Source organism: Aedes albopictus, chromosome 3, assembly GCF_035046485.1.
Source record: "Aedes albopictus strain Foshan chromosome 3, AalbF5, whole genome shotgun sequence".
NCBI classification, from domain to species: domain Eukaryota; kingdom Metazoa; phylum Arthropoda; class Insecta; order Diptera; family Culicidae; genus Aedes; species Aedes albopictus.
This window is the reverse complement of record NC_085138.1, coordinates 89,501,344-89,529,317: the sequence shown is the minus strand read 5'-3', so window position 1 is coordinate 89,529,317 and position 27,974 is coordinate 89,501,344. Positions and strand designations below refer to the sequence as shown.

Genomic DNA, 27,974 nt, shown 5'->3' with positions numbered 1-27,974 from the left:
CAGATTGTTCCAGGAATTCTTTATTCAGGGGTTTCCTTCAGGAAATTCATCTGTGGATTATTCCAAGTCTGCCAGCTGCAAATTTCTCTAGGAATTCCTAGTAGAGATTCCTTCAAAAAAAAAATCCAATTAAGTATTTCTACTGGGGATTCCTCCAGAGATTCCTTCTGAGGTTTCAGAAGGAGGAATTCTATCTGGGAATAATACCAGGAGGGGATTTATCAAGGGACTCGCTCTGTGGAATCAGAAATGCACTGGAACCTCTGTTTATGCACATGGCTGAGACTGCATAAATTTAAAATGTGCATAAATTAAAAACGACATAAAAAGAGATAAATTTATGCATAAATTAAGTTTGGGTTTCAATGATGGAATCTAGTTTGCCGGAACAGGTCTTGCTGCTGGGCATTTGAGGTAGGACTAAGGGGGTTTCCAGAAAGTTCCCAGAGAGCCCAAAAGAGGGGGTTCCAAGGGGCTTTAGGAGCGTTTTAAGAGATTCTTTCAGAAAATTTGACGGGCCTTTTAAGGGCGTTCTGTCAAGATATTTTGACGTTCCCATTATACGGAGAATTCAGGGGCATTTCTATAGTATAAGGAGGGTTTCAGGGACGTTTCAAGGGGATTAAGGACAAACGTATAGAAATCCCGCTTCAGCAGTCCATCAGAACTTCAGACGCACAAATCTCAAGAAGCAGGCTTCAAATAACAGTGCATTTTGTTATTCTGTTCTTGCTCACTTGTAATAAGCTTAAAATAAGAAGCTCAGGTGCGATGGTTTTGTTTACGAAGAGATTTGTGCTTTCGAAATCGTGAGTAGGTGCCAAAGTCGGCCATTGTGGCGGCCATTTTGGGATTCTAACAAGTCTGTCCTTAAAGGGCAATTCAAGGGATCTTAGGAGCCTTTAAAGGGCGTTGCACGGGCGACACGCCTCTAAAACCAGCCTTAAATGCTCTCAGACTTCTGAAATGCCTCCGAAACCCCCTTAAGACCCACTCCGATCCCATGTAACGCACTTGAGACCTTCGGAAACCCCCAAAAACGTACCTGTCAGGCCTACAAAACCAGTCGAAACCCCTCTGAAACTCTCTGCAATGCTTCCGAAAACCCCCTCAGACCCCCAAAAAGTCCCTGAGATCTCCTGGTATCCCGCTGAAACCCCTTGGGACCCCATGAAACGCCCCTGTAACCTTTCTTTGTCTCCCCTACAAACACCCCTGGCCACCGTTCGTCATTATCTGATATTCTTATGCACAATATCTGTTCTAAGTAGTTTTCTTCCTTTTTATGCAGGGCATACAAAAGGTGCATAAATTAAAAGTGCATAAAAAGGGATTTTAGTGTACCATCCGGAGATTACAATGATACATATTGCCCATTTTACTGGCATTTTACCAGATTTGCTGGTATGTCTGAAACATACTGGAAAAACTTGTAATTAGAAGGCACGAAATGTTGCTAATTGGCAAATTGTGAGATGAAATTTGTGCAAAAAAATCGCGTTCTGGTGGGATTTGAACCCACGACTCCGTATTCGCTAGACCGGTCTAGCGAATACGGTGTCGTGGGTTCGAATCCCACCAGATCGCGATTTTTTTTCACAAATTTCATCTCTCAATTTGCCAATTAGCAACATTTCGTGCCTTCTAATCACAAGTTTTTCCAGTACATCTGGAGATTCCTCCGAAAGTTCTTCCATGAATGCCTTTTGTGAATTCCTCCAGATTCTTTTGTAGATTCTTTTTTTGCGGATTGTTCCAGGAATGCCTTCTAAAGTATTTTGAGGAACTCTTGCCGAAATTTAGTCCGGAATTGCCTTTGGGGATTGATGCAGGAGCTCCTGTAAGATCCTTCTGGAGCTCCGTCCTGAAAGATTCCTTCTGAGGACTACTCTAGAGATTTCTTTTGCGGATTCCTCCAGAACTCCATCTGGGAATTCCTCCAGGAAGAAACTTGTCCAGGGACTTCTTTTATGGAATACTTCTCGAGGTTCCTCTGAATATTTCTTTCGAGAATTCTTTCGGGAACATTTTCTTCCAAAAATTTTAACTAAGGATTCTTTCGGGAACGCTTTTTGTGGATTGCTCTCGATTCCCTTTGGAGATAGATTCAGGAGCTCCTAGAAGATTCACAAAAAAAAAAACTTCTTCATGGGTTACAGAAGGCACGACATCACCCACACCATCTCAGAAGGGGAGTTCCCAGAAGAAACGTGTAGAGGATTTTTCGGTGGAAACTCTGGACTACATACTCCCAAAAGGAACTTTTAAAGAAGTCACAGTAGGAAACCGTTGAAAATTTCAAAGACGATTTTGGATGGATTCAAGCAAAAGCTGTTGAAGGAACCTAGGAACAGTATCTTGCTTGTATCCCAAAATCCCAAGTTCTTCTATAGAAACCTCTGCAGAGAATTCTAGAATTCTTGGACGAATGTGAAAGTATTAACTGAAAATGGTCAAAATGAGCTCTTTGAAGTTTCAGAAAAACAATCATCAGAAAAAAATCTTGGGAAATTGAAGAAGGTATACCTGGATTAATGCCAGAAAGTGTTCCTGAAGAATTCCCAAAAGAAACTCCTGGGGAAACCCCGGGTATTAGGCATTCTAAGCTAGTCTAGCCTACACATTTACAGCCATTAATTGAAAGAATCCTGGCAAACGACAGCATCGACTACTTCAATCATTTTTCTTGTAATTATTAATATTTGCAGTGCATCGGAAATGCATTACAAGCATTTAAGCGGCCAAGGCTACTGTGCAGCTTTATTGATTTTACAATAAAACCATTGAGTAGAGATATGTCGTACCAATCGCTCATTTTTGTATAACATAATGTGAAAAATCGGTGGGAGTGACGTAGCTAAGAAGGTTAATGTCACTCCTTATTCCTGGGATTCCTAGGATGGAACACAGGTATTTACTCCGTGTCCTAGCCCTTATACCTAGGCTTAAGCGCCTCTACTCACTCTCTGAATTGATTTTTTTTTATGAAAATCCCAAAGAAACTCCAGGACAATCTCCAGAAGAACTCCTGATTGATTTCCCAGTGGAAATTTTGGAAGGATTTCAAAAGAAACTTCTGCGAAATCCATATGGCAAGTAAAGCTGGTTGATTAGAAACTGTGAAAAATCAAACTGCATAAGGATACTGAAAGATTTTCGGAAGATATCAGTAGAACTGTATGCAGGTAGTACAAAAACCTTCAGAAATGTCAAAGAAAGCGGAAATCAGGAGAAATCTTAGAAACATTCTTTGAGCAATCATAGAAGGAATAGCAGGAAGAATTTTTCGAGAAAACCGTAAAAGGGAAACGTAAAAGTAGCTCTAGCAGAGAAATCAATAGAGATATCATAAACATAGCTAGTCGCGTTCTGTAATTTGGACCGAAATCTAAGCTGCTGAGCGTTCAGTAATGGGATTTTACCGAAATTCTGTAAAAACTACCAAATTTCGTTAAAACTATATTGTTTATCTGTCAAACTCTAACGATGTACGGTTAAAGTTACATAATTTACCGAATTTTTCCGGTAAAAAAACTCAACGGTTGAGATTTTGGTAAAATATTACAGAAGTTGGTGATTTTTTCTAAGTGTGAAAGAACCCTATAGGATTGGAACCTTATAAGAAGCTCTAACAGGAATCGGAGAAGTATTATCTGCAGGAAACTCAGAAGAAACTCATAATATAACTGGTATAAATCATCAGTAAACTCCTGAGGGAACTCCCGTAGAAACAAAACTGAAAAAAAAAACTCCAGAATTAACAATCATGTGAATACCACAAGGAATCTTCGGGAAAATATCAGAAAAAAAACTTCTTAGGGATTAAAAAAAACTCAACGTATTTCCAGAGAAACATATTTACCCAAGTTACCCATCTTAGAATTTTAAATGTACTTCTGTGGAAATTCCAAGATATAACATATAAGACTCCGATGAAATTACTTGAAGGAATTTCAAAAAGAAACTCCTGAGAAGTCTCTACGAAATGTGATCTATGAAATAATCTTGGAGGAATTCCAGAAGGAGCTCAATAAATAATCCTAAAGGAACTTCTGAGGGAATCCCTATGGATTACCTAGATGAATCCTATAAGATAACCTCAAGGTATACCAGAAGAAACTCTTACGAGAGTAGCTGTAGGAATCACCAGGAAAAACCGCGGAAAAAGGAGAAGAATCCCTGGGATAAATTGCTGCCGAATCTTTGGGATGAAGATCTGGAGGAACTCCCGAACGCCTGTTTATTTTGGCTAGGGTCTCCCATAGGTATCCTGTCTAGTAGGTAAATTGAGGTTTAGATCACCAATCTTGAAACGGTAGGATTGATGGAAGATCGCCGCGCAATTCGTCAGTCTGACTCAGTATGAGAGTTCAAGTACCGAAAGTTTAAGATTTCAACTTTCGTTACTTAGTGTTATTCGTGTTTTTTTTTCACCGGGTACGGTAATCGAAACACGGATAATCAAGCCCCCAGATAATCAAGTCTGATCTTTTTTTTTATGCATTGCTTATAATTAATAGTCTTAAAACATTGCAAAATGCGAAGATACGAACAATTATTTAGTTCAACAATTCACCACTGAACGGATATCGATAGTTGTACCGCCCCTCCTTACAAAATCAATGTGAAATATTGCGTATTTAGTTCATCACTGGACTGCGCATTCAGTCTCCAAGAGTTCAAAAATCTGTATAAAAGAGCGCGATCGCATCAAACCGAGTTAATGTCTCCAGCGCACTTTTTCTTCAATCTATGCTGAATAAGTGATCTGTTGACTCCGAGTTGATCTGATGCAATTGCGCACTTTTATTGACGTTTTGTCACTCGTGAAAACTTGTGCGATAGTCCAGTGCTGAACTAAATGCGTAACATGATCACTATTTGAATGTTATGTTTTGCCGAAACAAAAGCAAAAAGAAAATTCCCAGAAATATGACAGTGACGTAAGTGGATTGACTGCTCAAGAGGGTCGGGCACGAAGCCTGTGTTGACAATTGTTTTATTTATAGGAATTAAGCTCGAGCGAGAGCAAGAGCGAGGGGTCAGGGACAGCACAAAGATCACTTCATCTGTACCTACACTGAACGAAAACCCCCGCCCGAAATCGACTGACAAGTGATACGATCGCGCCCCTTAACGACAATCGGTCGGAAACCGTATTGCCCACCGACCGAATGATGTCATCCTAAAATTGGATGACAGCTATATGAAAATCGAATGCTGACCATATGGTCGAGAAACCTTGTTTTTTAGCGATTGATATCAAAAGAATATCGTCATTTTTTCTAAAATGATATGCTACGTAATGATCAGGGTACCCTTGCGGCCACCCTTGTCAAAAACGATGTCATGTCCAAAATTAGGACATGCAGCAATTATTTTCAACATCGCGAGCATAACGATCAAGGAACTTGTTACGCTATCGATGAATAAGGTTGATGCATCTGTGTTGCCCTTGCTTTCCAACTAACTTTCATTCAAACAGCGTGCGTCGACTCATACGCGAATGAGATGATTGTCGTTCGCTTTCAGGGTGACTGCCGTACGACTAATTCGTCATTCCAAAACACGATTTTGCTAATTTGGACTGGTTGGTCTGACAAATCAGTCGATTTCGGGATGAGGCTTTCGTTCAGTGTAGGTAATGTAATGCTGTCTTGTTAGTGCACTGCAACGCAATGACGTAAACGTCTGCTCCGTCCGACCCGACAAGACGAGACACAATAACAGAGAGAATGACACCGCATTCAACGAGGAGAAGAGGGCACGTCCTGATTTCTTCGACGGTTTTTAGTGCGTTGCGTTGAGGTGCGGTACAGCGATAATAAGCGGCGAAAAGAAAAAGGGTTGTAATCAGGGAGGGGCGTTATTTTTGGCGCGTTTTGGGGTTGATTTATGATGGCACTCTCTTCGTGTTAGATAAGATAAAGTTGTCATTATCGCTGCGAAAACCTGGTACGATCCAGTGTTGTGGGGAAACTTTCCACGCTGCGTTGCCAGTTAGATGAAGATAGCCTTTTTTCGGTGGAATGTTATCTATGGTGAACTGAGAGTTTTGGATCCGGCTTTAGCTAGAAATTTGGTTGCGTAACTTTTGTCCAACTGAGGCATATCATTGCATAACAGTTAGAACCACTGAATCATATTCCAACCATCACGCAACAATATTGACAGTGTCGTAATCTGTCGCAAATCCACAAAATACGACAAAGGTTTGTCCCAACTTTATCAGAATATGACAAAGATCGCTTATCAGGTGTTTTGAGAGTTTTAAACCATGCATTGCGTTGCATTTTTATTGATGAACCATCTTCAAACTGTTTTGATTTCGAGTTCATTATAACTGATTTTTTACGAGTAGAAAAATACGCTACAAATTTAACTTCTGTTTTGTCACAGACAATTTGTTTCGAGATACGATAGACTAGTGGACAAAAAAAGATTGAACACTTCCTGTGTTTTGATGATTGAGACGAGACCGCCGCCACTCGATTCTTTGTTTTTTTTTTCATAAGAATAGGTATTTGTAGTCGTTCCAAAAATCCGGCTTCTATAAAAGTTGGATCCAGTTTTCCCACTGTGCACCGGGTGGATTCCTAATCGATCCCACAATAAAACCAAACAAAAAACAAACAAATCCATTTCCATTCCCGGTCGGCAATAACACCAACCATAATGTGCAGCCACTTTGATGGAACCGGCTTAGCCTGTTCGTTCGGTCGCTTAGCAAGCTCATCCATACTGTTTGTTTGATCAGAAATGCCAATGGAAAATTTTGGAAACAACAGCCGATTCTATTCATATTATTCGATCACAACTACATGCACCCTTGGAAAAAGCTTCTGCCAACACATCGCTAAACCTCGAGCGCACGCTCACACATTCACGTATTGAGCGTCGCTAGCGAAGAAAGGGAGCGCAACTCAAGTGAGTGAAGTGCGACGATCGATGGTGATAAGCGAAAGTGATTAGTGTCGCGAGCGTCGAACGAACGATGGGCGATTGCTTTCGCCGTCGACGGCGTCGTCAACGATGCACATGCTGAAGAAGCTGATGCAACTCGACATTCCGCGCATGCATGGTCGGTTGAGTTCTCCGTCGATCTTTCTAATTGGAGTTACGGAGCGGTAACTCACCATCCTCCTGTATGACTAAATGATGTAGTTTTACTTTTTATGGCAGCAAACTGGGTCCCTATACAAATACGTGGATGTAAGAGCAACGAGGAAGAACGACGTGTACGAACGAGGAGGCAAAATTTGCTCGAATGACGTAAACGACGGAGGCCAACAACGTCGCGGCGGCGTCTCCACCCACTGCCCGAAAGAAGTGACGCATTGCCGCTCGCTTCGCTGTTCGTTCGCATACCAATACAGAGCCGAAGACCGGAGAGGGGAAATATCCAAAACTTGATGAGTAACGGTGTAGCTTATCCGTCGGTCGGTCGTTGTTGAGATATCAAATCAATCAATGGACAACTTAAAGAGTGTTGTTGTTTTCAAGCAACAATACTGGTTGGATCTGGTAACAGCTGCCGATTATGGGCCGGCCGAGGCCATCCATGCCAACTGGAGAGGCAAATTGGAAATTGTGCATAACCTTGTCCTCCTGTCTGCCGGACTGAGCAGCGCAGATATCGATATCGTCGATCGGGACAAGTTCTGCGAGTTTTTAACAATGTCGGGTATTTTGCGCGACTACTGCTAGCTGCGAACCGGTCGAAACGAGTTCACAAATTTCAGAACTACGCGTTCGGGCAAGGTGTTCGCGCGAAGCGACGAACGACCATCGGGAAATTTCACGCTCACATGATGAAATCGCAAAGCAGTGATCACTGATCATCATCATCACCAGCCGTGAATGACCGATCAAGTTTTTGACACCAATGAGTCATGATGAGCAAGCATGCGTGCGTCACGCGCTCGGTCGGCGGAATTCCGCGATCACTTCGGGTCGCTCGCTACCCTACAGCCCCCAAAGCAATGCAGGAAGTTGCACGCTGTCCGGTTTTTACCGGTTCGGCTAACGATGCGATGGTTGCATGTGATCTCTAAGCGGCACACGCACCGCTGCACGTGTTTCGTCGTTATGGTGCCTGCCGCGCCATGTGATGATCGGCAGATTTTTGCACATCGTTCACCCACAGCCTTGCCGATCGATCGACCGACCGACGCGTTGCGGCGGCGACCTCCGCCAAATTCAAGATCTTCCTTCCCACTCTCCGCAACTCACCGCGGAATGTCGATCGAAGTTAACTCGTTCGAGAGTTCACCCACCACCAGCCGTCGAAGCAGCAGGGCAGCGATCGAAAGATCAATCACGACGATTTCCTGCTGTAGTCGGTACCTCTATCCTACGTACGTACGGTTCGCGGTGAATGCGTTGGTTGGTTGAGGAGGTATACTTAACTCCGCCGCTGCAGACTCGCTCCGTCTTACGTCTTTGCGCTTCATTGAATTGCTGCGAATCTAAAAATAGATTCGCACAGTGAAAGAAGTAGAAACGCAGCGGAGACACCCATTACGACGACGGGGTGCTGCTGAGTCGAACACACGTTTGTAGTCGAACTGAAGGATGGCTGGGAAGGGTATTGGAATCGTCAGGGGGTAGATCTACAGAGTTTCGAAAATGGAAGGACTGCACATGGTGGTAATACGGAATTCGATCTGAAGTCTAATCAAGAAATCATTCGGGAATATATTCACAACTTGCTCCAAATTATGAAGTTTCGCTTTTAAAATTCGATTGGAAACTTCAAAAGGGTCTACAGGAATACCATCTACCGATCGAACGTTAGGTTTATCTAGGAAGTTTACTACCCCTATTCGCACAACAGTAAATAGAGGCAGTTCACACGTATACCAACACATACTTCATCCAAACTGCGCAAGAAAAAACAGGAAATGGCTTGGGAAATGGTTTATTTTGAAAAAAAAAAACTCCAATGGGATTCGTACCCGCGACTCTGTACAACTTGTCCGGCGCTTCAACCAACTCATCCACAGAGCATGATTATTCAAGCATATTCAGATTGGGTGTATATTCCGCCGAATCGTGACTTGTTATGTGGCTTAGTTGGTGAAAGCGTCGGACTAGCAATGCGAAGTCGTGTTGGTTTGAATGTCATAATGATTTTTTTTACAAAATTATATCTTTATTTGTCAGAGAAAAAAAACGCTGTAGTCCAAAATTCTATGTTTTATGTACATTTTTAACATACCAATCGGCTACGTTTTGTGTACGTATTTTTGCTTATCATTTATCATGAGTTCTTTCAGTACACAATTTGACAAGTTTATGCGGAAACGTCTAGATTTCTTTATTATCTTTATTGAAGAGATTTTTAATCCGTGTCTAGATTATGATTTTCAAGAAACCGGTCCCTTTTGAATTTTTTAGACTATTTAAAGGCAAACCTTCAATAAATCACTCAACAACACCTGCTGATCTAGAATTACGAATTAGTGTAAGTTGCTGCAAGGATCCGACATGTTTATGAGATACTATAGATAGTATATAAATGGTCAAGTAATACCTGTGGAATTCCTGTTGGAGCGCTACTTCTTACAACCAATCCTTCAGAAAAGCGTCCTGAATGTATCATATGATTCATAAGAGTTATAATTTTAATTCACGGAAAAAAGCAGCAAGGGGAGGTAAGGGGCCTCTAGGACGTACTTAACGGTGAAGGATGAGGGGCATTGGGACTGATTAAGGACCCACAATAACTTCATCGGATCTAATTTATGACCTCTTGCTGTTTTATGAAAAAGGCTTACACTTATAGGCTCATACATCTATGTTATATTCCTGGTGGAGTCCCTGGAGTATTGGCCTTCTAATCTACAAGCGAAATTTGTGCTCGTTTGGAGTATTATGAATGAATTTCAAGCCAACACAGTCATACAAGCATGTGCTGTGTCAAGTAATGAGTTCAATGCTTGTTCAAGGATCTCCAAAAACTTATTGGTCATCGAATCTACAAACATAACTAGTTGTTTCTGAAAGCTTTAGTAGCTTTAGTCTTAAAATCTCCTTAAAACCGCCTTGAAGCTCACCTGGAAACCTCCTAAAATCCCCGGAAACCACTTTATAACCCACCGAAATGCCTCGAAAGCTTAGCTGAAAGCCTGTGAAGCCCGTTAAAATCCTCGAAATCCCCTTGAAATGTTTTGAAGCGCCTCCTTAAACCCCCTAAAATCCCGAAAACTCACTTGCAAAGCTTAGACTCTTGGGAACCTGAAATGCCCGGGAATGCCTTCAAATCCCTATGAAGTTCCTCTGGAAATCTGTGGAATTGTATTAAATTTGCGGGAATCCCTCCAAAACCTTCTGAAATGTCTAGAAACCTCCCTGGCTCACTTGGAAACCTGTAAACGTTCCCTGAACAGTGAACCCTCATGAAACTCCCCAGAAGCCTACCTGATCACAGACTATCAGCTTTGCTTCTGTGGAGCCGGTAAAACCTTCTGAAGTCTCCCATTTACCATTTCAACGCCTTGGAACATGCTACAACTCTCGAAAACCTCCCTGAACTGTCTTAAAATCCCTCTGAAGCTCACTAGACAAGATATGGATGAACCCTCCTAAAACTTCCGAGGAACCCAATGAAACCTCTCTGAAACTCACCTAAAAGCCTGTAAAGCCAATAAAACTCCCAAGAACCCCTAAAACGCCTGAAACTTATCTAAAAGCCTGTCAAGCCCATGGTGTTCCCGGAAGCCTCTGAAACGTCCCTTGAACACTCCTGAAAATCTCCAGATGCTAACCTGACAGCCTGTGATGGCTTCTAAAATCTCCTGGAGTCTCTTGAAATACCTTTGAAACGACATGGAACCGCTATAAACTCCCCCGAATCTCTCCTGGAAGTCTTTGAACACCTTGGTAGGTACGGAAACTCCTGGCAACGTGTCCTCCTAAACGCCCGTTAAACGGCCTTCAAAATGTCTTGAAACGCTTCGGAAACCCCTGGAAGTGACCTGAAAGCCTATGAAACTCCATGAAATCTTCGAAAGCTCCTTTGAAAGGGTTTGAAGCTCCTTCTTAACCCCTCTAAAATCCCTAGAGCTCACCTGAAAAGCTAAAACTCTCGAGATCTTCCCTGAAATGTCCTAAAATGCCTCTCTGAAATGCCTTGAAACCTCCCTGAAACTCACACGGAAACCTGTACAGTCCGTAAAACTTCCGGGAGCACCCTGAAACGTATCCTGAATCATCTTAAAACCCCAAAAAGACTTTCTGTCTGGAGGAATCGTAGAAATTTCTGGATGCAATCCAAAAAGAATCCCTGAGAAAATTTCTAACGTATCTTAAGGGGTTTCTTCTGTAATTCTTCCAAAGATTCTTTGTGGGATTATTTTTCAGAAATTGCATCTGGTATTCCCCCAGATATGTATTCCAGGATTCTTCAAGAAGATTATTCTGAGACTTCTGGAGAAGAAGGTCTTTCAAGCCCAAGTAACATTTTGATAACTAATAAGTTTTGTAAACCTTCATAAAACCAAATATCTTTTAATTGGTTTTATGATGGTTCTTAGAACCTCTTCAAGTCTTTTTGACTAAAAAATGTTACATGGGAGGACTTTCTTGTGCTATTCCTTTCTAAGTTTTATCCAAGATTTCCCGGTGCTATTTCTCCTAGAGTTCCATCTAGGATATTCCCAGAAATTCCTTCTGGGATTCTAGGATTCTAGGATTCATTAAAACAAATCAACAAGAAGTTGTTAATCCAATTCTATAAAGAATTCCAGCTGGGATCCTTCAGCTTAGCTTCTGTGGAGCCGGTAAAACCTTCTAAAGTCCCCCATTTACCATTTCAACGCCTTGGAACATGCTACAACTCTCGGGAACCTCCCTGAACTGTCTTAAAATCCCTCTGAAGCTCACTAGACAAGATATGGATGAACCTTCCTAAAACTTCCGAGAACTCATCTGAAACTCACCTAAAAACCTGTAAATCCAATAAAACTCCCGGAAACCCCTAAAACGCCTTAAATCGCCCCCTGACACCTCTAAAACTTGCGAGAGCCCCTCTGAAATCTGATGAAACCTCCCTGAAACTCATCTAAAAGCCTATCAAGCCCATGATATTCCCGGGAACCTCTGAAACGTCCCCTGAACACTTCTAAAGATCTCCAGATGCTAACCTGCCGGCCTGTGAAGTCATCTAAAATCTCCTGGAGCCTCTTGAAATACCTTTGAAACTTGAAAACTCCTCCGAATCTCTCATGGAAGCCTTTGAATACCTAGGTACGTACGGAAACTCCTTGCAACGTGTCCTCCTAAAAGCCCGTAATACGGCCTTCAAAAGTCTTGAAACGCATCTTAAACTCCCCTGAAGTGACCTGAAAGCCTGTGCAATCCCCTGGAATCCTCAGGAACCCACTTGAAACGTTTTGAAGCGTCTCCTTAAATCATCAGAATAGCTAAAATTCTCGGGAACATCTCTGAAACGTTCTGAAACGCCTCGAAACCCCAATGAGGCTCATATGAAAACTTTTTGAACTCCCTTAAACTTCAGGAGCCCCTCTGAAACCTTCTGAAACGCCTTGAAACCTCCCTGAAACTAACCTGAAAGTCTGTGAAGTCCCTAAAACTTCCTGGAGCCCCCTGAAACACTTCTAGAAAACCTCAAAAATATACCTTTGAGAAATCTCGTAAGGACGTTCTGGAGGAATCGTAGAAGAAATTTATGATGGGATTTCTAACGTATTTTAAAGGGTTTCTACTGTGGATCCTTCTGGAAAACTTTTAGTAGTTTTTGTGGGATTTTCTTTCAGTAATGGCTTCTGGTGTTCCACCAAAAGTTTATTCCGGGATTCTTCAAGAAGGTCCTTTAGAGACTTCTGATGAAGAAGAACCTACCAGGACTTTCTTGTGCTCTTCCTTCCTTCGTTGTTCCAAGACATTCTAGTGCTATTCTTCGTAGAGTTTCATGTGGTATATTTCCAGGAATTCCTTCTGGGATTCTAGGTTTGATTAAAAAATTTCATCAAGAAGTTGTTTGTCAGATTCTATAAGGAATTCAGGAAGTCCCTTTTGGGATTTCTCCTCGAGATTCTTTCTAATATCCTAGAGAATCTTGCCTTCTGGTAATCTTACAGGAAGAAAAGACACGAAGGATCTTCTGGAGGAATTCCAGAAGAAAGTTCAGGAGACATCCCAGATGAAAATCTAGTAGAAAGCTCGAAGCGACCTCTTTCAGAAATAAACCCTTCCAGAGAGAAATACTTTGGATAGGTTTCCAAGACGAAAGGATCTCCTTGAGGAAACCCGAAGGTAACTCTATGTAAAATATTAAAAGAAAATTTGGGGAGAAATCTCCGAAAGAAATATCATTTGGAAGCCCAGAAGGAATTCCAGAAAAAAGAAAACAGAAACAAGATCAGAAAAAATTCTAAAAGAAACAATTGTAGAAATTCCAGACGTTGAGAAACTACCCAGGTAACCAATAAGCAGGAAAAAATGCATTTATTTAGCACTATATGCGCCTTTACTGCAGGTCATTAAATGCTAATATGCCGTATATGCGCCATAAGTGCTAGTTAAAAGCAGGTTTTGGCCCAATATACGGCTGATTAAATGCTTATCTTTCCTATCCCCAAAAAATCGAACATAAACAAAAATATTTTCCCCTGCGCATTTCAGTCGCTTTATATTCTTCCCTTTCTATTTTTACTCACACTCTCCTGTGCAACTTTTGAGGCTGTTGTTTATTTTTGCAGTTGTTTTTTTTTTTTGATGATCTCGTTGAATTTGAGATTCGATCCCACAATCCTCTGGTTGATGATGCTGCTGAACCCCGCTACAGGATGAGCTATTAATGATCAGATAATACGCGTTGACTTTTTGATCTATTAAAGGCTTGAGTACCACACCGGCAGTTATTTTGCTGTGCCCGGACAACGGCTTGGACAAGTGCTGATAGTTAAAGCATCCACATAATGCACGATAGCATAATTGGTGTCTTATTCCATGGGATTCAATTGGAAAAGATTTGTTCTCTCATTAATTTGCTTCGTTGCTATCAATAAATGATAGGACATCTGAATGGTAATGGCTTCTATAGTCGTGGCAAATGAATTGAAAAGTTGAATTGTGTAGCAATTTTAGCATCGCTCATCTCTCTTAGCAGTTTGATGGAAATAAAGTAGCAGTTAGGATGCTTGTGAACCAAAAAATATCGTGCATTTGAAATGCTACATAACAGCTATCAGATTTTAAGCAGCATTGAAATTGCTAATACAGGGCAATTTAGCAGTCGAACTGCTATGATACAGCAGCAAGCAGATATAATGCAGTTTTATAGCTGAAATACTGCTTATTTAAATGCTTATTAGTTACCTGGGTATCATTAAGGAAACCCAGAAAGAGAGCTTTGAAGATTCAGAGAGGGACCTTCTGTCCCAGAAGAAATATCTGGGTTCAGCAGTAACCCTACAAGAAATCTTTGAGGAATCTCGGTAGGATTTTCTGGAGAAGGTGCAGGAAAAATTCTGGAAAGTTTTCAGAAGAATTCCTGAAATAAAAAAACCCAGCTGATCTGAAGGCATTTCCTCAAGGAATCGTTCTGGAATTACTGCAGTATTTCTTCAGAAGTGACTTCTTCTGCGTGTTCCACCAGAAATAAATTATGGGGTTCTTCAAGAAAGTCCATCTGGAACTCCTCAAGAAATTATTTCTGGGAATTTTCAAGACCTAGCGCTAGCAAACATATCTCCTACAGTTTCATCTAAGATATTTTCAAGAATTCATTCTGGAATTCCTTAAAAAGTTTCGTTTTGGATTCAAGGAATCAAATGATATCTTCTTAGAATTTCTTTTGGAATCTATAATCGAGAGCCTTCTGAAATTCCTTCAGAAGTATCTTTAGCTTTTTTTCTCAAAAAGTTACTTTGTGAAGAATTAGCATTAAGTTAAAATTCACAAATACAAAAAAAACTATATATAAAACAAAGGTACTTTTGGAATCTACAGAAAGAAACACACACGAAGGATCTACTGGAGCAATCCCAGAAGAAAGTTGAGCAGAAATCCCAGAAAAAAATCCAGTAGAAAGCCCGAACCGACATCTTTGAGAAATAAACTCCTCCAGAGAGAAACACTTTCGATAGGTTTCCCAGAAGAAATCTGGGACGAATTGCCGAAGGATCATCTTGAGAAAACACAACGATAACTCTATGAGAAATATTGTGAAAAAATCTTTGGGGAAATCCCAAAAGAAATATCCTTCGAAATCCTAGAAAAAAGGAAAGCTTTGAAGATTCAAAGAGGGACGTTCCACAAAGTCCCAGCAGAAGAATCTGAAAAAAAAACTAGGAGAATTTCTATAAAGAAATCTTTGAGGAATCTCAATAGGATCTTGTGGTGAAATAACAGAAAACAATTCTGAAGAGATTCCAGAGAGAACTACTGAGAAAATTTCGGAAGGACCTTCAGGGATTAATTCTGGAATTATTCAAGAAAGTCCTTCTAAGACTTCTCAAAAAAATATTTCTGGAATATGTCAAATTTTTCAAGACAAGGTGTAATAGCACATCTCCTGGAGTTTCATCTGGAATATTTTCAGAAATTCATTCTGGAATTCTGGGATTCATTCAAACATTTCTTTTGAAATTCCTTTAGAAGTTCCTTAAACGATTCTTGCAAGGAATTCCTTTCGAGATTCCAAGAAGTATCTTTTGGGATTTCTTCTCGAGATCCTTCTGAAGAAATTAATTCAGTAGTGCCTTTTGGTATTTCTTAACGACGCGTAGTGCGTCATCAGCATCATTGAAATCTCGCTCGAAATTTCAAAGTGATAAAACTCAGTTACCAAAGCGCAAATTCGGATGAAAATGTATCATCCCATATGCTCACTCGTGGTGAGTGTGATGATACTTTTTCTACTGCGTGACTGCAAAATTTCCCGTTTTTTATCACTTCAAAAACGCGAGGCAAACAATCATTGAAAATTAAAAAGTCAATGATTCCTATGAAAATTCTGTGATGCACCAAGTCACCTTAAGAATATACGTTTGGAATCTACAGAAAGGAAACATACGAACGATCTACTGGAGGAATCCCGAAAGAAAGTTCAGGAGAAATCCCAGAAGGAAATCCAGTAGAAAGCCTTACACAATCTTCTTATTATACCGTACGGAAAGAAATGCATTTTGGAGGAAGCCCACATGGAAAATGTGGATGAATTGCAGAAGCATCACCTTCAGGAAACCCAGAGATAACTGACTGGGAAATAATACAAAAAAAGTTTGAAGAAATCCAAGAAGAAATATTCCTTGGAATCTTTCTGGGATTACTGAAAAAAAAAAAAAACAGAAGAAGAATTCTGAATGAAACCAATTACAAGAATTCCATACGGACTTTCAAACGTAGGTGGAACTCCTTGATGGAACCCAGGCAGGAGGAAGGCTTCGAAGAGCGACCTATAGCCGGAGTCCCAGAAGAAGTATCTTAAGAAATTTCAAAAAAAAAAAAAATCCCAGAAGCAAATCCAGGAAGAATACCAGAAGAAACTCTAGTTGAAAAGCTAGATAGAACTCCTTGAGGAATTTCAGACAGATCGTCGGTACGAATCCGAGAAGGAACTCCAGGAGAAATAGTAGAAAAAAAACAGGAGAAATTTAAAAAAGAAATATTTGTCGCATCTTAGAAGATTCTTCCGGAGGAATCACAGAAGAGATATCCAAAGGATCGCAAACGAAATTCCTGACAAAAATAACTGAAGCAACTGCAAGCAATGGAGACCAGCCTTCTCACCGCCTTTCGGATGCACCAGAGAGAAATGAACCAGTTTTCTACATACAGAACGCTACGGTTGCTCCAGGTGAACTGATATATCTGCAAATAGTTTTCACGTTCGCTACAGATGATAGCACACGACTATGGCAAAAATAACGCTCCCTAGAATGTGGGAGTCCACGATGGAGACGCGTTGCCGTTTATTTCACTTGATCTGCTGCTTTTGTTCGCCGGATCGAGTCAATGAATGAAGCAATCTAGGAAGTCAGAGCTGAAACTACGTCAGCTGTAAAGTGTGAAAGTTACTTTCATTCAAGGCTCTACACAGCGGGATGTGGCGAAAGACAAATTCTACCAACGACGTCAACGTTAGTATTTCAAAGTATTTTGTGATCGATATTTTGGATCCATTTTACAGGATTCTCTGCCTGGACAGTGCACCGGTTGCACCACTCGTTCATTATTGCGTCGGAATCGTTCGTCATCGGCACTCAAAATATCTTTACTCGGCGCTTGGCGAACAAGTAGAATACACAATGGAAGTAGAAAAGATTTGCATAACTGGGAGATATGCTACCTCGTTTCTGGTTGTGTACGGAGATGTGAGTGAATCATACGCAATAATTAGGTGAGTGCTTTCCATGCTTTCATGCAGACATGTTAGCAGAGTAAAAACAGTGTAAATATGTAGAGATTACAGAACGCTCTTAAAACTCACAACCTCCCCCGATAGGTGGATAGGTTCGCACTTTTTTCGCCCGCTCAAATGGCACGACTCTTCTTATTCCTCCCCATGCTGTTCGGCTTCGACGCTCGAATTCGGATTGTAAAGTGCTCGCGCGCTGAACGCTGACGCTGAACACACAGTCCAACAGTCAGTGTAAATGGCGCAATTGGTGGAAAGACCCAACAACGTGTCGGGCGAATGAACCAACAAAACGATGAGGACGGCGACGTCGGCAGCGGAACGATCTTCGCCGATCTTTCCCCCAAATGAAAGAAGGGGAAGTTTCGTCTCCTCAAGAGTCATGATATTGCACCGCGTCCGTCGCACCAGAGCCGACAGAGGACGGGGGGAGTGGTGATCATCCGATAAATGCGTTTTGTTTTTATTGCTTGTTTACATACGCATTTGGTACGGTGATCTCTTCACCACGGCGCGATGTTGCGGTGGTGATCATGATGATGAAGATGTATTGCTCTGACTCGCTGCCAAGCCCCAGCAATGGTGGTTGCTTGCAGCAATGACCGATAAACGGGGCTGGGTAACAAGCGCAGGGATATGATGGTAAAGGCGGACGGAGGAGACCTCTGCGTCTGCGCGTACACATTATTGCTGATTGTATTGTTTTTATTATGAAAGTTTGTAATTTCGATTTGACGTAAATTGGAAATTGTGCCAGGCAATGGTAATTGATGGAGGCAATTATCTGGTGTATGCATGTGTTTACGTTACAACATTTGGCGGGAGTGGTTTTATCCGTAGGGTGCGATTAGATAAGCTGCGGAGGAATACGGTGACCCAGAGAGTTCTGCATCAAGCAGGTGCTTGAACAAGAATAGCGAGTACCATGAGTATTATCTTTATTTTTTTTTCTTATCGATAACTTATCGATATCGCGCTTTCATGAAGTTTTATCAGCATTCATCAAATTATTGCCCTTTTTTAAACTTTTCTTTCTGTCTGTTTCTTTGTTCAGTGTGTTACGTGTCAAAGATGCCAAAATTTACAATTATAGTTAGATCCTTGAATAGCCAGGAATCGAGTTCAGACACTCTCCTAAATTGTCTGGATGAACACCTGCGAGTTTACAGTTCTAGCTATGTGAGCCTTAAACCTCTGTACATACTAGAACACCAGCGAAACAACCAGACGGACATCGATGGAAAGACGCAAAAAACGAACGTACACGGAGTACACTGCGTAGAACGGCATGATGCAAAACACAGATAGGTGTGTACGTGATCTCCGGTGGGCCTGGCACTCTCCATTATAGGCTCTGTTTATTTGCATTTGGTTCCGAACTTTCTTCTGGGGTCTGTCTATTCTATAGGTACTCGTGACTCGCCGCCGTTGGTCAACAACAAATCAATCACATTTGAGTGACAGCCTCGCTCAGTGAATTCTACTTACGCAGATCGGAGACAGCTGCGCGTCAAGTGAAATTGGAATTTTTGCGCACCGAAGTGACTCAAAGTGGGCTAATTTGCGTGACTCCATTTCGGAAATATTTTGCCATTTTTTTTTTGGGTGTGGCGTTACTTGTTTTCGACAGATTTTGCGTCTCTTGAAGCATGTGATTCTGGGCAAAGAAAGAATACATTCCATTGATGCGATGGCTCTTTTGCGATTCAAAACCAAAACTCCTGAAGAATCAATAAACCCAATCAAGAAGGCGTTAATAATGTTAAAATGGATTTAATCAAAACTGTCATAAGATCATCTTATATTAGCTTATAATTGGAAGACAAAGTGAAATGCAGGAACGAAATCCAAAAGAAATCTTGGAAGAAATTCCTGAAACAACTATTAGAACTCCGATAAAAACCTTTGGAGGGATTTGAAAACCTATTGAGGAAATTTTTGGAGGAATTCTCGATAGAATTATTGGAATTAGATTTTTTCTTAGATGTTTTTTAGGGTATCTTAGTAGAAGTTCCTGCAAGGATCTTTGAAAGTAATTCTAGAATGAATCTTTGGAGGATTTTCCAAATGATATGCCTTAAGGAATCCTTGTATAAATTCCAGAAGAAAAGCCTGGATGGAATCATTAGAGGAGTTTCTGTAAAAGAATACTTGAAGTGATTCCTTGAGCAGTCCTGGAATTCTTGTAGATGTTCTGGGGAGGGCTCATTAAAAAAAACAAAAGAAAAAAAAATCCTGGAACAACCCTAAGAAGAACTGCAGAGTAAATCTTGGTAAGAATTCTCAAAGAATCTTTGGAGGAATTTCTGCAAAAAAACCTTAGAATAACTAGCAAAGAAAATGAAGGAATTCCTGAAGCAGGCTCCTGAGAAATTTACAATGAAATCTTGGGATGAATTTCCAAATAGAAATTTTTGAAACAACTTTTGAAGGAATCCTTGAAGAAATCCTGAAGAAATCATGGTAAAATTAACTGCAGAATTTAAATGGCAACGCAGTCTTCAAAACGGAAAACGAGATTTATTAATTGTCCGACGTTTCGACACTGGGGGTTTGTGTCATCTTCAGGGGTAACTAATTAATCGTTTTTGATCTTATAATTCGTCTAACTGTAACTGTCTGGTTGATTCGTTGTCTAGTTTTGCAACGGACTATAGGCAATTGGTGCAAATCCAGTCAGTCTATCGCGATCCGTCAAGATTAACTGATTTTGAATGCTGCAGAAATTCCCGGAAGAATACTTGGAGAAATTCATGAAGGAACCTTAGGCTACTTATTGAAAAATTGCTGAATATAAGCACAGGAGTTTCATGCATATAAAAAATCGAGAATGACTATTTACGTATAGCTCAAGATTATTGACTAACTTCAACTAGGCTCTCCCAGATACTCAGGAATAGTATTGGTTTCTGTAGCTACCAGAACTTGTTCTCATGGAAATACATGCAAGTTATCTATCTACCGTTCTCTACAGTCCAGATATGTCATCAAATATTCTCAGGTATAGTTATGAGACCTGTGAATTCAAGCACAGACTTCAACTAGACCCTCCCAAATTCTCATGAATCTTGTCGAGGAATTTATCCCATCCTGTTTGTTGTAATATTGGTATCTGAAGCTGACAGAAGATGTTCGCGTGGAAATATCAGTAACTGTCTATCCACAGATTTTTGAAACAAAGACATGACTTCAGTTAGGTCATCAAATATTCTTAGGCATAGTTGTAAGAAACTTTCAAATTGACAAATGTTATAATATGAGATTTTGTAGCCTACAGAGGTTCTATACTCATATGCATGAACTCATCTATAATAACAGGTCAACTACTGTTCATCGACTTGAAGGACTGAAGTCAGTCCAACCCAGATACTCAGAAACATTGTCGAGAAATCCTAGCTTCATCCTAATCGATGTCATCCCAAGTAACAATGAATGCTGAACAGTGATAGTATTAGCTGAACATTGGCTGGTTAACCCTAAAAGGGATACCTGGGGTCCGTTGGACCCCAGGTGCCTTTCAGAGCTCGTCTTTGATGGAACACACTCACCGAGGTGACGAAACTGAAGCCATGAAGGTATCCCTTTTAGGGTTAATGGTGGCAGTGGCTGAATACAATAACAGATGAGTATTGATCTGAAGTATTGCTTGTTCAACCTCTTTAATCAGCAATACATAGATGGCTGAATATCAAGTTGAATAGAATATTATTCATCTCTGTAACCAGCTTTGAAACGTTCACCAATATGTAGAATTAATCATCAGTTGTTCAATCTTTAATCAAATAATTTTCTGACAGCTGACCCAAGTAGTGTTTTTACAGAGACCACATAGATTCTTCAGCCTCAATGCAGCTTTAGTTCAACTTATGTTCGTGATTATTCAGATACAACAAGAATTGCTCTCGTTTTCGAGGATATGTATACACTTGTGTGTGGTGTAGGTGATAAGGTGAGTGACTATAAAGCAGGAGTTTCGAGTTCAATTCCCAGCTTTCCCACAGATGAATTTATACATTCCGAAGCATCTCTTCTGGAAATGGAAAGCCGAAAATGGTAAAAATAAGTTTAAAAAATGTTTTTTTTTAATGTTTAACCAAATTCAATACATTTAATTGATTGCTGACTAAGCGCATATTAACCCTTTCAATGAACCTCAAACCAGCTTCATGTTGGATAAAATCACCAAAATTAGATGTTAAGGAGCTGAATAAAGGATTATACATCTTGTGCTCAGCTTTTGTTCAAATGAAGGCTGCTTTAAAATGGTTGGAAAAACGATTATACAGCATCAAATTGTTACCTGGGATAATAGTTTATATAGCTTACAGAAGCGAAAAAGACTCTGGTTGTTGTCTATCTACAGTTCTCTTACGTCGAGGCATTAGGTTCAGTTAGGCTATCAAATATTCTAAGAAAAAGTTATGTGTGATTTTCTCGTTGACACATGATTAAACATGAGTTTATGTGGTTCATAGAAGGCCTCACGTAAGCAAATCCATATATTTACGGATCGTCTTCAGTTTATTGAACTCAAGGACTGACTTGAACTAGCTCATCCCAGATATTCAGGAATCTTTTTGAGGAACTTACTTCATCCGGTCCAATGTAATATTCGTTCCTGTACCTAACAGATTTTTTTCGCATTTAAAAAAACTTATCCATCTACGGTTCTCGGAATTCAATGCCTGACTTCAGTGAGGTCGTCAAGATTTCAGGTGCACTCGTTGATTGTACAAGCATAGTCTACCTTTTCAAAGATTGGTGCCAGCAAAAAGGCGATAAATACAATAGAAAATCGTCCGTGAGGGTTAATTCGATCTCCCATGTTCTGTAAGGACGACTTCGAACAAACTATCGAGATATCCAAGAATTAAGCAAAGACTGATAAAAAAAGCAACCTGGGGTCGAACGGGTTAAGAAACACCTGAAGGAACTATCCCGGGTAGAGGTAAAATACTGACGATCAAAACATGATATTGGTTTGATTGATATAAGAGATAAAAGATCTGATAATAATATCTGAAAAATGTTCCTGGAACATCTGAGCAATATCAAAATTTGATATTTTAAGATACGAATAGCTCGCTGCTATTGGTTAGATCTTACAAAATCTAAATATGATTTGATAATGATGTTCCAGGAGTAAATTTTTGATTTTATTTTTAGATCTTTTATCTCTTATGTCAATCAAACCCAAATCACTTTTTGATCTCCATATCAAAATATGCTATTGTTGAGCTCTTTTCCTCTACTCGGGTACTGCTGCTATCCTGCTGAAGTAATTCTTAAAGGAATAGTTGGAGAAGCCCCGAGAACTTTGGAGAAATTTCTGTATTCTTAGAAATATTGTAGGATTTTAGAAAGAATTTACATAAGATTACTTAGAACAATTCAATCATGAGATAAATTCCTGGTGATAGTCGAAATACGCGTTTCTTACAAAGGATAAGCATTAGAAACCGGAATTGAAGGTTCTTGACAAAAATGAAAAATTCTAGCATAATTCCTGGAGGAACTCTAGGGGAAATGTCTTTCAAGACCCCTGGAGAAATACCTGAATGTCGGAAGGTATTTTTCGCACATTTACTGAAGGTATTCTTGGAGAAGTGGAATCTTTGAAGGAATTCTTGAAGGATTCCGTGCAAGCATTTCTAAAGGAGTCCGTTGAGACGTTCCTGAAAAAAAAAATCTTGAAGAAGTTCCTGAAGCAATAACTGGAAGAATTGCCGAATAAATCTTTGGAGGAATTACAAGAGAAGTACATGGTAAAATTTTAATAAAAATCTGTGAGTTCTTCCTGAATCATTGGATAGGTTCCAAGCAAAATATATAATATTCATGAAGCAATTTAAGCCGGAGTTTCTGAAGGATACCTAGACGAATTCCTCAAGGAATCATTGGAGGAGTTTCTGAAGGAACCCATGGAGGAATAACTGAATATCTGAAAGAAGCTAAGGAGCAATTTCCGAAAGAACTCTTGAAAAAATCTCTGGAGATATCACTGAGAGAACTTTGGAGGAGTTTCTAAAGGAAAATTTGAAGAATTTATTGCTTTTTAAAGAATCCATGAGAATATTACTGAAGGAATCCATGCAGAAATTCCTGAATGAATACATGCGAGTAATGTCTGAAGTCATTTTTGGAACAATTCCTGAAGCAAATTTTGGAGAATTTCCTGAAGAAATTCCAGAAGAATTTCATGGAAGAATTCGTGCGGAAATCCGTGGAGGCGGTTTTGAAAAAAAAAACTTAAATCCCGATGGAATCATTGAATAGATTCCAGACAAAACCTTTTCAGTTATTCTCGAAAGAATTCGTGCCGGAGTTCTTGAAGGTACCCTTGGAGTAATTCCTCAAGGAATCATCGAAGGAGTTTCTGAAGGAACCCTTGGAGGAACAGCAGAATGATCCCTTGAATGAATTCCTAAAGGAATCTCTGGAGAAATTCTTGAGAGAGCATTGGAAGAGTTTTCAAAGGAAAATTTGAAGGAATTGTTGCTTTCAAATGAACCCATGAAAATATTACTGTAGGAATGCATGGGAAAATTTCTGAGAACACATGGAGTAATGCCTGAAGGAATATTTAGAATATTTAGGAATTCTAGTAAAAGATTCTAAAGGCTTTAGAGGAATTCCTGAAGGAATCCGCGTAGGAGCTCCTGAAAAAAAAAACTTGAGGACGTTGCAGAAACAATAACAGGAAGCATTTCTAAACAATTCTTTTAAGGAGTTTCAGGAGGAATACATAATAAAATTTTAGCAGAAATCTTTGAAGCCGTTCCTGAGGGTTTCTCAGAGGAAGTGCCTAGAGAAATCATTGGATAGATTCCAGAAAAAATATAAATTTCTGGAGGAATCCTTGGAGGAGTAACTGAATAATCTCTTCAAGAAATTTCTGAAGGAATCCTTGGAAGAGTTTCTGAAAGAATCCTTGGAGGAATACCTGCAGAAATCCCCGAAGGAATTCCTGAGAGCCTTAGAAGAGTTTCTAAACGAAAATTTGAAGGAATTACTGCGCTAAGATCCATAAGAATGTTACTGAAGCATGGAAGGCTTTCTGAGAGAACACACTTAGAAAAAATCACCGACTTCGGTAATATTTTACCGAAATCTCAACCGTTAAGTTTTTTACCGGAAAAATTCGGTGACGTTTACCGAACTTCGTTAAAATTTGACAGATAAACGATAACATTTCACCGAAATTCGGTGTTTTTTACAGGATTTTGGTAGAAAACCATTACCGAACGCTCAGCAGTTGAGATTTCGGTAAAAATTACCGAACGCGACTAGCTGTGAACACATGGAGTAATGCCTAGCTATTTGAGACACTTCCTGAAGGAATTCTTGGAGAAGATCCCAAAGGAACCATGGAATAATTCGCAAAGGATACCATGGAAAAAAAATCTAGAGGGAATCAGTATAGGCGTTCTCGAAAAAAAAAACTCGAAGAAGTTTCTGAAGCAATAACAAGAACAAATAAAAAAAAACCTTTGGAGGAAGTTCTGGAGGAAAACATGATAAAATTTCTGAATAAATCTTCGAAGCTGTTCCTGAAGGTGCCTGGGGGATGTTCCTGAAGAATTCATTGAAAAAAACTCAGGAAAAAAATCTTTGCAATAATTCTCCAAGGAATTCGTGCAGGAGGTCCTGTAGGTAACCTTGGATGAATTCCACTAGGAATCATTATATAAGTTTCTGAAGAAGCCCTTGGAAGAGCAGCTGAATGATCCCTTGATTCCTGAAGGAATCCTTGGAGGAATTCATGCAGAAATCCCTGGAGGAATTTCTGAGAGAGTCTTGGAGGAGTTTCTAGAGAAAAATTTGAAGGAATTACTGTTTTTAAAAGTATCCACAAGAATGTTACTGAAGCAACACATGGAGTAATGCCTGAAGGATTTTTTGGAACAATTTCTGAAGGATTTCTTGAAGAACATCCTTAAGGAATCCTAGGAGGAATTCCTGAGAAAAGGTGAGTAGGCGTTTTTGAAAAATATCTTGAAGAAGTAGTTGATATTGCTGGAAGAATTGCTAAATTAATTATTAAATAAATTCCTAGAAGAATACATAAGAAATTTTCAGGAGAAATCTCCTGAAGGTTCTTTGAAGGAAGTTCCTGAAGACATCATTGGAAAGATTCCAAAATAAACTTTTGGACACTTAAAAAAACATGACGGTATTCCTGAAAAAACTCTTCTGACCACACCGCGCCGCTCCCACAGTGCGCCTCACGACGCCCACCACGTTGTTGGTGAGCGCCTTTGGTAGCCTGGCCTCTGTGATGCATTTCCTATCGCATTCCTCTTTCCCTAACCAGTAGTGCGTCGCGGTGCACACGCACCGTCGTCCGTCACCACCACAAACCGGTTCCCCACTCACTCACGCACCCCGTCCGTTCGTCGTTTTGGTCTTGGTCATCAGCTTCAGAAGTTGCTTAAGCAAGCGCGCGCTAAGACGACGTAGGTATGTGACGACATGCACCATCAGGAGTGTGAGCGTTTGTCGTTCGAACTTCGTCCGTCAACTCCCAGAATGTAAGTAGGTAGGTACACGGGCATCGAAGTTTGGCGCGCAGCGCATCACAGTCAGTGTGCACGCGGCTGCACCACCCAATTCAACGATGTGAATAGCTGTGGCTTGCAGCGTGGCGTACGTGCCCAAATGACGACGATGAAGTCGGTGGTGCTAACGCGATGCACAGTGAGAAATTGAAAGGAGTTTGAGTTGTAGACGTCTACGACGTCGGGAGGATGATGCGCGATAACATCTTTTAGGTTAAAAAAAAAGTTTGACGATTCACTTCGTCAGGATTCGAACACCGGTCTTTCGAACGAGAGAGCTGCGCCTCATCTGTTAAGGCTGTATCAACAAGATATAAAATAATGAATTTCTCCCATAACATGCATGGTTTAGCGGAAGGGACATTTTTAGCCTAATCTTCGGCCTCGTCGTGGTTTACGTAGTGGTAATAATCGATTCAAACGCCTCTCCAAAAAAACTACAATTTTTTTACTGTGTACAACAACATGCATCCTCTGGTGCACGCGGACCGCAGCAGCAGCAACAGTGACAGGTTCGTGTCCAAAAATATACTTTCCGTACTTTGACCGTTGGTTGGTTGGTTGATTCGTCTGCTAGGCTGTTGAATACGGGGTGGCGTTCGATGAATGTAATCTAGGTGACGATGACGGCGACTGCAGCAACGCTGGCTGGTTGGGATTTCTCGCGGTTAGAGACGAAACTATATCGGCGCCGCTTTTCGTCACGGGGATGACACAATACGGCGCGCGCGCTACTACTGGTGCTGATGCACACAATTCGCTTTCGCTTTCGATTTTACACTCGTGCGCACGACTGTCAACAATTAAATATATTTCTAAATATTGCACCCAACAAAAAAGAACTCGCGCTTAACTCATACACATACGATGCACTCGGGTGTGTGACCCAAAAATATGCGCGCAATCAATAAACACTAAACAACAAATTTTGGCATCTGACGTTTCTTCTTATACTGCTAGCTCGCGGGAGTCGCGCCCTCTTTCGCTGCGGCGATGATATCTGAAGATAGCAGCAGCGGTTCACAGCGCAGTATTTCTCTTCTCCACCGCCTCACTTTTCGACTATGTGGCGCAGCGCCACAACTTCGAAGACGTTGGGTGAAATGTGAACACCGAAGACTCCGCTCTGCTCCGTGCGCTCTGTGAAGTCAGGCGACTTCGTGGTTCGGCTACCAAGCAAGCCGAGGCCAGGAATTCGCGTTGGCCACTGGCTGGACACCACCAACAGCAGCAGGAGCAGCACAAAAAATAAGCAGCGTAGCGCGAAACTCACATCACAGCCTTTGGCGGGGGGCTGCAAGGCGACTCTTCGCCACCAAACTTGCGCCGAATGTTCGGGCTTCTTTTTCTCGGAAACCCGCGGTGCTCGTAGAACACGTTGCGCGAATTCCGCGCGCGCAATTCGCAACTCTTCAAACCACCATCAACAATAACAACAACAACGACGACAGCAAAACCAGTGCAACAATCAACAATCTAACAACAACTGCCACGACGACGACGACGCGCTGCCCAAAAGAAGAAGAAACCGCATGCGGGTCGTAGCTAGGCTCATACATAAAAAAAATATTCGCGACTTTTCGATTAGTTTACACCGGTATAAAGGGGGTGGCACGGGTGGTGTTGGTTTGGTAGGCAGGTTCGAGAGGTACGTTTTTTTTTTTGGGATTTTCAAATAAAACCACACGATGAAGCGCGCACGACGACGTTTTTGCTGCGGGGATGGAACGCGCGCGTACTTCCACTTCTTCGCGTGTCTGCGTTGATACTGAACTGTGGAACCGAACCGAAAGCGGACCGGACTGTGGCTGGTGGCTGGCAGCAAGCAAGCAAGTAGCGTCCGGAGAGGCAGCAATAAAACCAACTAACTACCACGAAGCAACGACGACGGCAACATACAGGCTCACACAGTCAACCAGTAACCGCGTGTGGTGGTGGTTTCTTTTCTTGCGTTGGGAAGCGAAGTTGCTGCGCGGAAAGGCGATGGATTCACTGCGAAACGGGACAAGCCCGTGATATTCAACAAGATC

General features: G+C 41.0%; 1 protein-coding gene across 2 annotated transcripts in view; it reads right to left on the bottom strand.

Annotated features, from left to right (window-relative positions):
• Positions 1–27,738, bottom strand: part of LOC109415782 (glycogen synthase kinase-3 beta) — a 111,056-nt gene extending 83,318 nt beyond the window's left edge. Inside the window, exon 1 of one of the 2 annotated variants that reach the window (XM_029872944.2) lies at positions 26,486–27,738. The gene's annotated coding sequence lies outside the window, so the exon portion shown is untranslated. The remainder of the gene's footprint in view (positions 1–26,485) is intronic. The other variant, XM_029872953.2, reaches the window with a different exon arrangement.
• Between the last annotated feature and the right edge of the window lie 236 nt (positions 27,739–27,974).